Source organism: Sorex fumeus, unplaced genomic scaffold (genome assembly GCF_029834395.1).
Source record: "Sorex fumeus unplaced genomic scaffold, SorFum_2.1 ptg000009l, whole genome shotgun sequence".
NCBI classification, from domain to species: Eukaryota; Metazoa; Chordata; class Mammalia; order Eulipotyphla; family Soricidae; genus Sorex; species Sorex fumeus.
The window spans coordinates 32,588,592-32,601,473 of record NW_026606066.1 but is presented as its reverse complement, the minus strand read 5'-3'; the positions used below and the strand labels follow the sequence as shown (position 1 = coordinate 32,601,473).

Here is a 12,882-nt window from a genome sequence, read left to right as displayed (position 1 = left end):
TCTGGAACCCCCCAACCAGTATGATTTCCCAACACCAATGTCCCCAGTTTCCCTCCCACCCACCTAAACCACCTCCACATCCCAGCATGCCTCTGTGATGGGCACTTCTCTTCTCTCTCTCCCTCTCTTTCTCTTTTTCTCTCTCATTTTAAGCATTATGGTTTGAAAGTGTGATCATTTAACAGTCCTCTCAGCCCCCGCATATGACTGTAGTTCATGTGTCATTAATGTTTTTCATTGTCACTTCTACATTGTGCGTCTCCGTCATTTTAGCAGTATTCATTTTGGCAAAGGTCATTGAAGTTTGCCCTCATAGTTCTTGATACCTGTATCTCTTTTATTTATTTTTAATTTACTTCTACTTTCTGATTTCTTTAGCAATTAATGTAATACAATATAAATTATCTATCTTGCATAAACAAACTGGACCCATCTGCCATCTGCCACTTCTGAGGCACTAGTACTGCTTCTGCTTGAGGCCCTGGCACCCTCAGTCATCCAACAGAGATCTCAGCTCTCAGGAGAGTAGGGAGAAAGTCACACTTTGGGTCTCACTAACTACCCTTTCTACGTAGTGTTGGCTGAACCTCCATCTCCTTTGGCTGCTGAGACAGACTCCACCTCCCAGCCAGCTGCCATGAGGCAGCAAGTCCCTGCAGCAGCTGCAATATCTTCCCAGAGAAGTTAGAGCAGCTGGGACACAGGAGCCCGCTAGGCACCAGCTCTGAAGATCTGAAGATGTCCCTTGCAGCTAAAGCAGGAAAGATATTCAGTGGCCAAGGCACCTACTTGTCTTTCTTGAAGGATTAAGCTTTTTATTTGTCACTAAATAACAATCTACTAAGGGAGTTTGCATTTTGCTGTTGGCTACTTAGACCTTGGTTTGAACTGTAGAAATTCTGTCTAGCAGTTATTGGTGTTTCTCTTCTTCCATTAGAATGTTCTAAACCATCACACTTCTTTCTATATTCACTGCAACCTCTCCTCTAGCTCCTCTAGTTTTTCTCCACCTCCCCCCTCCCCACTCCCACCCCATTGCCCCTTTCTTTCTTCTCTGGTGCACTGTGAACATGCAGGAGATAGGGAAGAATAGTGTTGTATGTAAAAATAACTGTGAAAAAGGTTGGTATGAATATACTAATTTTCCTATAACCCTTGAACATTCATTCTTTATTTAAGCTGTTTGGTAATAATAGGATTTGTTGTCTTAAATTGTCGTCTTCAAGGCACTTCACTTGAAGAGTTCTACATAAAAATGTAAAATATATATTATACCTATTATATAAAACTATAGCATACCTGCTAAGGGTTTTCTTTGTTTGTTGTTTGTTTTTGTATCACACCTGGCAGTGCACAGGGGTGACTCCTGGCTCTAAACTCAGGGATCACTCTGGTGATCACCTAGGGACCATAGGTGCTGCTTGAAATAGAAACTGATTTGGCCACATAAAAAGCAGGTGACCTTCTCACTGGACTTTCTAGACCCTCTAACATACTGCTCAAATTTTTTATAGATTTCCTGAGTTTTCAATACTGCATTTATTGGTGTATTATATCATTATACATCAAGGAGAACTTTGAATATTAACGAATGTCCAATATTTCACTCTATTTCACCACAGTTTCATATTATATTTAAATACCTGTAGTATATATCATTTGTCAAGTTTTTTAAAATTAGCACTGATAAAATGCGTGAGAGGTATTAGAGTTTTAAAAATTTTAGTGCCAGTGGTCAGAGTAATGGCATAGCAGGTGGGGCATTTGTCTTGGACCTGGCCAATCTGGGTTCTATCCCCACATCCCTTATGGTCCCTGTGCACTGCCAGGATAATTTCTGAGTGCAGAGCCAGGACTAACCCCTGAGCACCTCCAGGTATGACCCCAAAAGTCATAAAACAAAAAAAAAGTATATTAGTGCCTAGCCAGATAGGTTTCATTTATGTTAATTGTGGCCTTCTGTTCAATAAGAAAAGTAATCCCTGCAGGTTGGTCCTGTCGATTGAGTATATGATGAGAGGTTTGAGAAAACAGTGGTTAAACAGGTTTCTGTGGCTGATAATAAAAGATATAATTTAAAAAATACTATTATTATAGAATAATAATTACCTGCCTAGGTTGGAAAGTATAAACCTGGCTGTAAAGTTTACATCTGCTATTAAGCACTACAAATTATAAAATGAAAAGAATAGTTTTGTAAGCTTGAAAAACTGGTTCTGTCAATAAATATGGAATTGAAGATAGAATCGATGGCATTAAATGGAAAGCTAGAAAATGATAGCCTGCTTTTGTCAAACATTTTACATTTTTCCCATAAATAAGACTATTTATATTGATTCTTAGGTTTGGAAGGTAGTGAAGCAGATAGGAGGTAATTAAAAGCATAAATCTCAGGAGCTTCAGAAGGTAATTCTCTGCTTTGCAGACAGAGCTGACAAAATGATGAACATTTTTTGCTTCAACATGACAGAATTATAGCGTGGTTACAGGACGAAGGAACATAACGTGCTAAAAGTTCTGTTCAATAGCTGCTGTTTAACAGGGCTCTCAACAAAGTTCAGCCAGCTTTTTTTGAACATAGAGTAGTTACTTATTAATTTTTTTAAAAAGTGCCTCCAAAGTAACACAATAATAGTTCAAAAATGTCACAGTCTTTCTCAGCGTTACTTTGTCGAAAACGGATATTCAGATAATTCTGGGCTGATTTTAAATCCATCCTGAAAGAAAAAGATGAGCAGAGAAGTGAAGTTTAAAAAGCAATCGTTATAACTCATAAAAACTTATCAGATCACATATTTAAGCAATGAAGAAATTATGCACAGTATTCAATAATTTTCTGTCTTTTATTAAAACACACAGAAAGCCCAGTGACATGTTATTTTCACTATTTATAAGCATTTAATAATATCCAAGGATGATTGAATATAATGGTGTGATAAGAGTAAGTATATCACTAATAAGGCATCAAGAATATCTTTGTATATTAGAATGTGTCATCAAAGGGAAAAATTATCTATACCATCAGTGATGCGAGTTTTTGCACATTGCTTTAAATATTGATGAAACAGTAATAATGCCCATTTGGAAGTACTGTCAGTTTTTTTATTCATAAAATTTCTGTGATTATAACTCTTTTGTCTAAACAAAGTTCTTCCTAAGAGCATTTGAAAGTCATTTTGTTTGTGAATTTTGGTATCTAAAAGTTGTTTGACAATTTGGGAAGACTTTGAGGGTTTCTGTATCTTTCTTTCTTATTTATTTATTTATAATTTTTTTACTAGTGAATCACCGTGAGGTACAGTTTCAGATTTACATATCTTTGTGCTTGTGTTTCAGTCATACAATGCTCGAGTACCCATCCCTCCACCAGTGCCCACCCTCCACCACAGAGGATCCCAGCATCCCTCTCACCCACCCCATACCATCCCCTCCACACACACCCCACATCTGCGGCAGGACTGTATATTTTTTTATATGAATTGCTTTATATGATTTTGGATTCAGCAATGAGATAATGTTTCACTCTATTTTTGTGAGTCAAGATTCTTCAGTTAAAATTTTATTCAACAGGTGATTTGGAATCAGGTTGAATTTCTATTCTGAACACCTATAGTTTTCCTAAATGATATGTTGCTGGCTTAAAGTTTAATGAATCTTTAATGAAGATATATTTAGCTCACCATAGCTTGTCTTCTATTTAAAATGTTTGAGTGGCCAATTGGCTGTCACTGTCAGAACCTTCACAACCAGAGAAAACTCTTACAAAGACAAAAGCAAAACAAAGCATTTTAGTACTGGCATCATTGTTTTCAGGTAACTGTCTTCATAAAGTTCAGAACAACTTGGGAAAGAGGTAGCTTTTATCTGTTTTCAAGTGGCTCTTTGAATAGTGTTGGTATTACTCTGGAGGCCAAAGGAGTTCACATATAATGGTACTGTTATGCGCAATTTTTTTCTTCTGTGGTGCTAAGGATCAAAATCGAGTTCTCATACATGTAAGCCATGGAGGGATAAACGGAGGAGGGATACCTAGAAAGAAAGGGAAAAAGTAAAATACAGATTCCCTACACTCACAAAACTGATTAACTGGTCAGGGAACAACTATCATGAGAAGTACTGCTAAATTCTATGATTTTAACGATGGGGTAATAAAATTCGGGAATGGAGAAATCACATGGGCTAGAAAAATTTCCTGCAAAGCTGCAATATGATGGTGCTTGTTTTCCCAGTCTCCCTTACTAAATCCACTTTGTGCACATTATCTCTGTATTTGCAAAAGAACTCATGGAGAAAGTGAGACCACAAAATAAACTCTAAAGACAGGCCAGGCAGAATTTGAGACAAAGAGAGGATTTAGGAATTATGAAATACTAGATTTAAAACAGATAGGACTTCTTACAGCTGTGGAGTCTTCCCTAAATAAACTGCCAGGGTCTGAGCTCTCTAAAGTTATTCTACTTGCCTGTTTGCACTCATGAACCCATAAGGACTGAAACTGTTGACAGAGATGTTTGACTGTTCCTTCCTACAGAGCAAATATCCACAACTTCTTTTCACCACATATTCTGAGACTGAATTACTGTTAGTACTGTCTGCACTGTCCTTCCGTTGTTCATCGATTTGCTCAAGCGGGCACCGTAACATCTCACAACAAATTGTGAGACTTGTTGTTACTGTTTTTGGCTTACCGAATACATCATGGGTAGCTTACCAGGCTTTGCCGTGAGGGCATGATACTCTGGTAGCTTGCCAGGCTCTCGGAGAGGGTGGAAGACTCGAACTTGGGTCGGCCATGTTGGCTGTTTGCAAGGCAAACATCCTACCTGCTGTGCTATCACTCCAGCCCGAATTATTGTTAGTGATGAGAATTTCCTGTCTTTTAAAAGAAAAATAAAATGAAGCCTAGGTGTTTGTAGGGTCTTTTCCCCCCCTCTCACATTGGTTGAGAGAGTTGAGTTATCTAAGAAAGTTTAGTTTTCTTAAACTTTTTCTACTCACAACCCCTTTTCACCCAAGAAATGTAACATGGACGTGCTCTGACAGGAAAACCACTGAAAATTTCTGCAGTGGATTTTTAATTCATTTTTTGGTTATTAGAGCTATCTCTGCAGCGAACTGCCTGATTCTGAGATTCATTTGTAAATCTCTGGATATTCGCTTAAATGGCACCTGGAGGCAGTTTGTGGGCATGACAGCCAGGACCCCGGAGGGTGGGGACATGGGAAGGGACAACCCAGTCCCGACCCCATGAGACCTGATATTTTCAGTCACTGGTCTGAATACCTGGTGTCTTCAGTCACTGCATACCTGGGGTTTTCAGAGGATTTATTCTCTGGCGTGGGGTGCCCAGGAGGAACCCTTGAAGATCAGCTAGGAGGGTGGTGGTTATTGGAAGAGGTGGTGATTTCTGGAAGTCTGAGGCTGCAAGGTTCATCTGTTTCAGAAGGAGAGAGAGGACACCTGCTCCCATCTGAGGTGCCTTGGTGAAATCAGCCTGGCACACGGTCTAGAGCCATCCTGCAGTGAGCTGCTCGGTTCCGAGAGTCATTTGTAGGTCCACATTAGTATATTTTTAAGGAGGAAAACTTTCCACATATTCTATTACAGCATTCTTCCAAATATTCTATTATTCTGTTACTATGTTAGTATTACAGTAACAAGTAGAACTGTAGCACTGTCCTCCCGGTTTTTGCTCCAGCAGGCACCAGAAACATCTCCATTGTGAGACTTGTTACTATTTTTGGCATATCTGAATACGCCACGGGTATCTTGCCAGGCTTTGCTGTACAGGTGAGATACTCTCGGTAGCTTGCCAGGCTCTCTGAGAGGGGCGGAGGAATCAACCTGGGTCGGCCTCGTCGGCCTCGTGCAAGGCAAATGCCCTATCCACTGTGCTACCACTCCAGCCCTGTGCTATCACTCCCATCCAAGTAAATTTCAATAATGTCAACATTACACAGGTGATAATTTGTATTCCTACTAGATGATCTACTATAAATGAAAACAATAAATTTGAATTTTAGAAATATTAGCTGGTCAGTAAGACATTCAAGGAGAAGTTAAATTTATTTTAACTTTAACTAAACAAAAATGCTTGGTAAATAAAACACCTCACTGTTGGCAGTCTGTCTTTTTGCACTTCAAGTAAGAGATACTTTAGGTTTGCTTTAAATTAGCATTATACAATAAGCTGGGAAGATAGCTCAAGTAGTAGAATACATATCTAACATGTGCAAGGCTGAGTTGGCCCCTCATCATAACTATACGAATCACACTGCCCCACCACTTCCACTTAATTTCCTGGTATGGCCATAGTTCACCATAGCACCACCAACAATGCCAGGTGAAGCTCTGCCAGCGATAATAAAAATACATACGTATGATATTAAGTGTGGCAGATGCATATTGCTGGTATAGTCTTGTGACCATCAAATATTTTTACCACTTTTTATCATTGATAATATCCAGCAAACTGCTCTCTGAAATATAGCTTTCATTAGATCTGAACATTAAGTTTACAGCAATTACCTGGTTTTATGTTCTAAAAAGAAATAACATTCTCTGTTAGAGAGACTTATATAATCCATTTTTTTTTGTTTATTCATGTTGTGAATTTTTATTGACATTTTGTTTTATCTTGAGGTACAGAAAAGGAGAGAATCACTACTGGAGTAGTTAGGTTATTTGTTATGGTCCACTGTCCACTGTCCTCCCGTTGTTCATCCATTTTCTCAAGCAGGCCCAGTAATGTCTCCATTGTGAGACTCGTTGTTACTGTGTTTGTCATATGGAATACATCACGGGTAGCTTGCCAGGCTTTGCTGTGCGGGCGAGATACTCTCCGTAGCTTGCTGGGCGCTCTGAGAGGGGCAGAGGAATCGCGGAAGAATCGAACCTAGCTCAGCCGGCCGGCCATGTGCAAGGCAAATGCCCTAACCCACTGTGCTATCACTCCAACCCATTTGTTATGGTTATGAAATTTAATTTACTTAAGCTAACAAAATGCCCTGTATGTACTTATAAACTAAAAATACCAGCAATGTCTTTTTTAAAATTAATTAATTTATTATTCAGAGACTATAAAATTCAGATTCTGAAACCATCTTTTCAAAACTTTTTTTTTTTATGACATCTTATTGTCTCATTCCTACTTTGGACTAACTTTCAGGCTATCAAATGTAGCCTGCCCACAGGGCAGAGTCTGGCAAACTCCCCGTGGCGTACCAAATATGCCAAATACCAGTAACAATGATGGGTCTCATTCTCCTAAAGAGCCTTGAATATAATCTCAGGGCTAGGATGAAAGAGACGTTACTGGGGCCTGCTTGAGGCAATCGACGAATAACAGGATGATGAAATGAAATGAAAATGAAATGAATTTATTTATTTATTTTTATTAGCGAGACACCATGAGGTACAGTTGTAGATTTACCAATTTTGTGCTTGAGTTTCAGTTATACAATGATCAAATACCCATCCCTCCACCAGTGCCCATTTCCCACCACCACGGATCCCGGTATCCCACCCCCCATCTCCCCCATCTCATCCTGCCTCTGTGACAGGGCATTCCCCTCTGTTCTCTCTCTCCTTTTGGGTGTTGTGGTTTGCAAAAGAGGCATTGAGTGGCAATCATATTTGGTCTATAGTCTACTTTCAGCATGCTTCTCCCATCCTGAGAGGATCCTCCCAACACTCTTTATTTGGTGCTCCCTTCTCTATCTGAGCTGCCTTTTCCCCTAGCATGTGTGGCTGGCCTCCAAGCCATGGAACAAAATTCCTGGTACTAATCTCGGCCATTCTTGGGTGTTAGTCTCCTATTTTGTTACTTTATGTTCCCCAGATGAATGCAGTCTTTCTATGTCTATCCCTCTCTTTCTGACTCGTTAAGCAATGTCTTTTTAAGATCTATATGGATGGTCACAAAAGGAATATTTGATAACATCTGTAAACTTGGGAATTTATGTCTAAATTTGTAAAACATCAAAATATAATTACTGAATTGCAGATTAATATTTAAAATATAAAATTGGAATATCTAAAATACATTATCTTTGAGCCTAGTTTTCTAAAGATCATTGAATAATTATCTTTTGCATAAATTTCCATTTTTGTAAATTCTTTTTAATTTGGACAACATTAATTAAGGATTTGTGATCATTAAGATATAAAATAAATCGCCTTTTTTTTTCTTTTTGGGTCACACCTGGCGATGCACAAATAACTAAGCAATCGATCTGTTAAATATACTTATTCTAAACCGAGTGTGGGAGCTGAAAAGATAGCAGAGTGCATAAATCACTTGCCTTGCATGTGATTGACCCAGGTTCATCCCCTCGCATCTCATAAGGTTCACCAAACATTTGTAGGAGTGATCCTGAGTGCAGAGAAGTAATCTCTGAGCACTACTAGGCCCTGAGCCCTGTGTCCTGAGAACTTCACCCAAAACAAAATAAAATTAATTTTAATTTATAAATAAACTGAGTCTGATCGTGTCATATCAAAAAACTAAGTGATGACTATGCTTCAGTCTAGGTCATAATCAGGACAAATAGGAAGAAGTGATCAAAATACGGTCACTTTTGGTACACAAATTTAATCAGTTAACCACCTAGAGTGCTCATTAGTCTGGTTTTTAACCTGCTTTTTGTGTCTCTAGTGCTTGCCATATCTCATTGCTTACCAGGCATCAGGCATATTGGCTTTTTCTTCCTTAACTCTTACTTCTGTCCTCCTGCTTTGATGTGTAGATCGCATTCCTCCTTTGGATACCCCTTAACTGTCTCTTCATTTGAGAAACTCTTGTATATTCCCTAGTCTAAATTAGCCCCATTCCCATTGATTATAATACCCAGGAATTTTCTCTGTGAGGTGTAACAGTTTGAAATGATATATTCTGTTGCTGTAGCAGTTTGAAATGATATATTTTGTTGTGTAATTTTTTTGGGGGTGCCACACCCAGCAGTGTTCCAGGCTAACTCCTGGTTTCATACTCAGGAATCACTAGTCCTGAGTATGGTCCTCAGGGACCATGTGCTATGCCGGGGATCAAAGGCAAACTGCCTTACCCACTGTACTATATCTTTGGCCCCTGTGACAATATATTTATTGATGAAAGGATTTTGTTTCATGTATGTTTCCATGACATATTCACACACTGGATTGTTAATTCCCCGTAAGAACAGAATTTCTCTGTGGTTCATTTCTTCGTACTCCACCCAATGTATATAAAAATATACCCTGGTTGAATAAATGTAGACACTCTACTCACTCTTGTTCTTTGATCAATTATTTAAAGTTTTTTTTATTTATGGTTGATTGAGCATAATTGAACTATTGAAAATTGTACTTTGTATGTCCTTAAAAGTCACATGCTCAAACCTGCTTTTACCTATAGATCATCTTTTCTTAAAACAATTTTATTCGAGGCACTGCAATTTACAGTACTGTTATTGATGGGGTTTCGTACCCACCATCATGTCAGGTGGAGGGTGACCTTCCCTCTATCATTGACTCAGGGTCCCTTCTCACGCCTCACCCAATAAGTTCAACTTTACAGACATATTCTCATTTTTCTGTTGACTTTGGCCATTGTTTTTTCTATGTGTTGTTTCTTTACTGACTATATAGGAGGGAGATCATTCTGATCCTCTCCTGACTCATGACGATCATTCTGGGGTGCTGAATGATGGTACAGTGGGTAGGGTGCTTGCCTTGCAAGCAGTTGACCTGGGCAATCTCAGGCACCTTGTATAGTCTCCTGAGCCCAGCTAGGAGTGATCCCTGAGTGCAGTCTCTAGCTCCCCATATGGTGGAGTGATCCCTGAGTGCAAAGCCAGGAATATACCCTGAGCCCTGCTGAGTGAGGCCCCCCCCAAAAAAAAACAAATCAATTTTTACCAGAGTTGCTCAGTAAAATTTTTCATCTATCTCGGGTTTCCTCCACCTTGAATATTGTTTGAACCCAGAGAATGGAACTTTCCTTTGCATCCTTCGGTGCAGTGTTCGACAACTTAGTTTTTTCATTCTTTATTTGACTCCAGGATCTTCCATTTCTGACAATGTGATATCAGACACTTACTAACTTTTCAGGGTCTCTGTAATATCTTGCTAATGCTACGTTCCTCATATGGTTTGATAAGGATTAAATGAAATTATCTTTACACAATACTCAGCACAGTGCATGACACTCTTCAAACAATAAATATTTTACCATTTTTATTACTGAATTTAGAGTTTTTGTTACCTGACAGGTGTGTTTGCAGTCTTTCTGGCTCCTGTATCTTCTCAATGGCTCTGCATTCCTCAGCTATTTGAAATGATGAGAGAGGATTTGTAATTGTCCTTGAAGCAGTAGTTGTAAACAATCCCTTTATTTTATATGAGTCTGGTTACCACTCTCCTGTCTGCACAAAATAATCAAATATTCTTCTAGGACACAAAGACCACACATAATATTATTTTCCAGTTATTTGTAATGAGGTTGTTTTGAAACTAATGAAAAGTATTTTAGCATTTAATATGTTATTGTACTTTAGTAAAATTACAGCTCCTCTTTGATAGCTGTGATGTGTTTTGAATATTTTTCCTTTGGGATTTTTTATTTCCTTTGACAAGGTTGTTTTACTACACTCTTTGTTTACCCAGCTTTTCTGATATCCTCTTTTCTGTATCCTGTTTTGAGTTTACCTCCATATCCTATCTATTAAATATACATGCATCTAAAAAGTCTTTCCTTAAAATACTTTTTTTCTCTGTACTTTGGATATTTATTCTTCAGGAATCACATTCATCCCCAATATTTCACCTGTCATCTTATCACGTGCATCCTATATGGATGTGCCTTGTCCAAGCCTCTTTCTGCAACTACCAGTTGTACTTCCAGTTATTTGTTGGATCTTTCCACTGAATATGCTATGAGTTTCCTAAGTAGAAAACACCCAAAATGAATTATAACTGTCCTCTGTAAATTTTCCCCATACCATCATCACTATTAAGCATTTCTATCATTTTTCCTCTATTTGAGCCAGAAACCTTTTGAAATAATTATTTTTTACTCTACTCTTATTCTACTTATTTTACCAAATAATCTTTCTTCGTTCTTTCATTTCTCCATGTGATCAGTATTTATCAAATACTTCAGATGTTTAAAGTAAGTGCTAATTGCAAAATAATTTGAAGATCAAAAACCTTCAAGGTATAAACCTTAGGAACGTGGGAGAAAACATGTGTTAATCAAGTTATTATAAATATTATTAGCTAAATTTTAAGTAGTTATAAATAAAAGAATCAAAAAAATTAGAATGGATATCACCTAGTATAAAGACTTATGGAAAACTTCCTAAATAAATATGGTTTTACTAGGCTCTTAAAATCAATAGGAATTAACTAGGATAAGAAAAAAGGGATAGTATTTTAGCTCTGTGCAAAGAATATAACAATACACTTATTCTTCATTCACAGAGAATAACAGAAAATTCACTGAACAGGTAAAACTAGATGTGGGAAGGAGGCAGACAATAAGCCATGAAAATCTTTAAATTTTAAATCAAGAACAGTTAATGTTCATTGAGGATTTTAAGAAGGGGGATGATATAATCAGATTTGCACTTTGAAATATTACTTTGGCCACAAAGTGAAGAACCAATTGGAATACAGTGAGACTGGTCTTGGGGTACTAAGTAAAGAAGCTGTTTCAGTGGGTTCATTGAAAAATAATGCCAACTTGATCAAGATCAATATTCTAGAAATGTAAAGAATCAGCTTTATTATGAGTTAAAATCTATAGAAGTCATTGATAGATTATAAGTGGAGGTGGAGTACATCATTAAGGTTGATCCTGGCTTTGGCTCTCCAGTAGAGTGATGCTCTTGACAGAAGAGGAATACTGAAGGACAAGTAGGATGTTTGGAGAGCAAAAAAGAAAAAAAAAGTGATGTTGGCTTAGTTTTGAATTTATATTTGTGGTGCTATCCAAGTAGATATTATGAGTCTAGAGTTCAGAAAAAATTTAAATATGTGAACTAGAAAAATGAAATTCAGTGAGCTATTTTTCTCAATGTGAATGGTGGAATTTTAGTGTGGTTGAGATTGTCTTGAAATAGATTTCAAAGTTTTGAGTGAGTTATATCAACATTTAGTAACTTGGCATGAAGGAATAACACTGAAAATGGTTCTGAAATGAAGGTAGGGAGAAAGAAACCTAGAAAGGGTCTGGGGAAAAAGCATGCTCCAAGGAAGTAGCAAGATGTTGTTACTAGGATGAGATGTACCATATGATCAATCAAGATCAAGATGAAATATTTCTTATTTTCGGGATTTAGTCCATTGCTCTCTTGATGGTATATGTTTAAATAGATTGAGGTAGGTTTGATTAGATAAAATGGACTTGTGCATACAATTAATTTAGCAAATTAACCTGAAAGGGACTGATATAATGAAAAGCTAGGGATGAATGTTTTTTGAGGCATGATTTAACTTGGAGAAATACATAGGATCTTAATTTAAATTGAAAATTATTTATTTCTGAGGGAAGGGTTTAAAGTCTATATGTAAAAAGATAATAGACACTGAAAAAGCCAAATATAAATCTGTAGGTTGGAACACTGTCATAATAAGAGGACTTTAGCTATACAAACTCGATTTGGGTTTATAGTTCTGAAATTTGAAGTCTGCATCTGAGAACCCCATCCATTCCTTATCTTTCTAAGTAATAATTTTCTAGTTACTCCATATATTGTCTTTTCTCCTCATAGGCATATGCTGCTATCAGACAGTGCTGGAACAAATATCCTCCATGGATTTTTATTACCTACCAATTAAGTGTGCTGTTTGTTAATAGCCTTCTTGCTACCTAGTAATTAGGTCCTAAATAACAGTGTACTT

The 12,882-nt window shown here is 37.5% G+C and overlaps 1 protein-coding gene across 4 annotated transcripts in view; it reads left to right on the top strand.

Moving 5' to 3' along the window:
• ZNF385B (zinc finger protein 385B) overlaps window positions 1-12,882 on the top strand; it is a 385,075-nt gene that overhangs the window by 322,133 nt on the left and 50,060 nt on the right. The window lies entirely within an intron of this gene.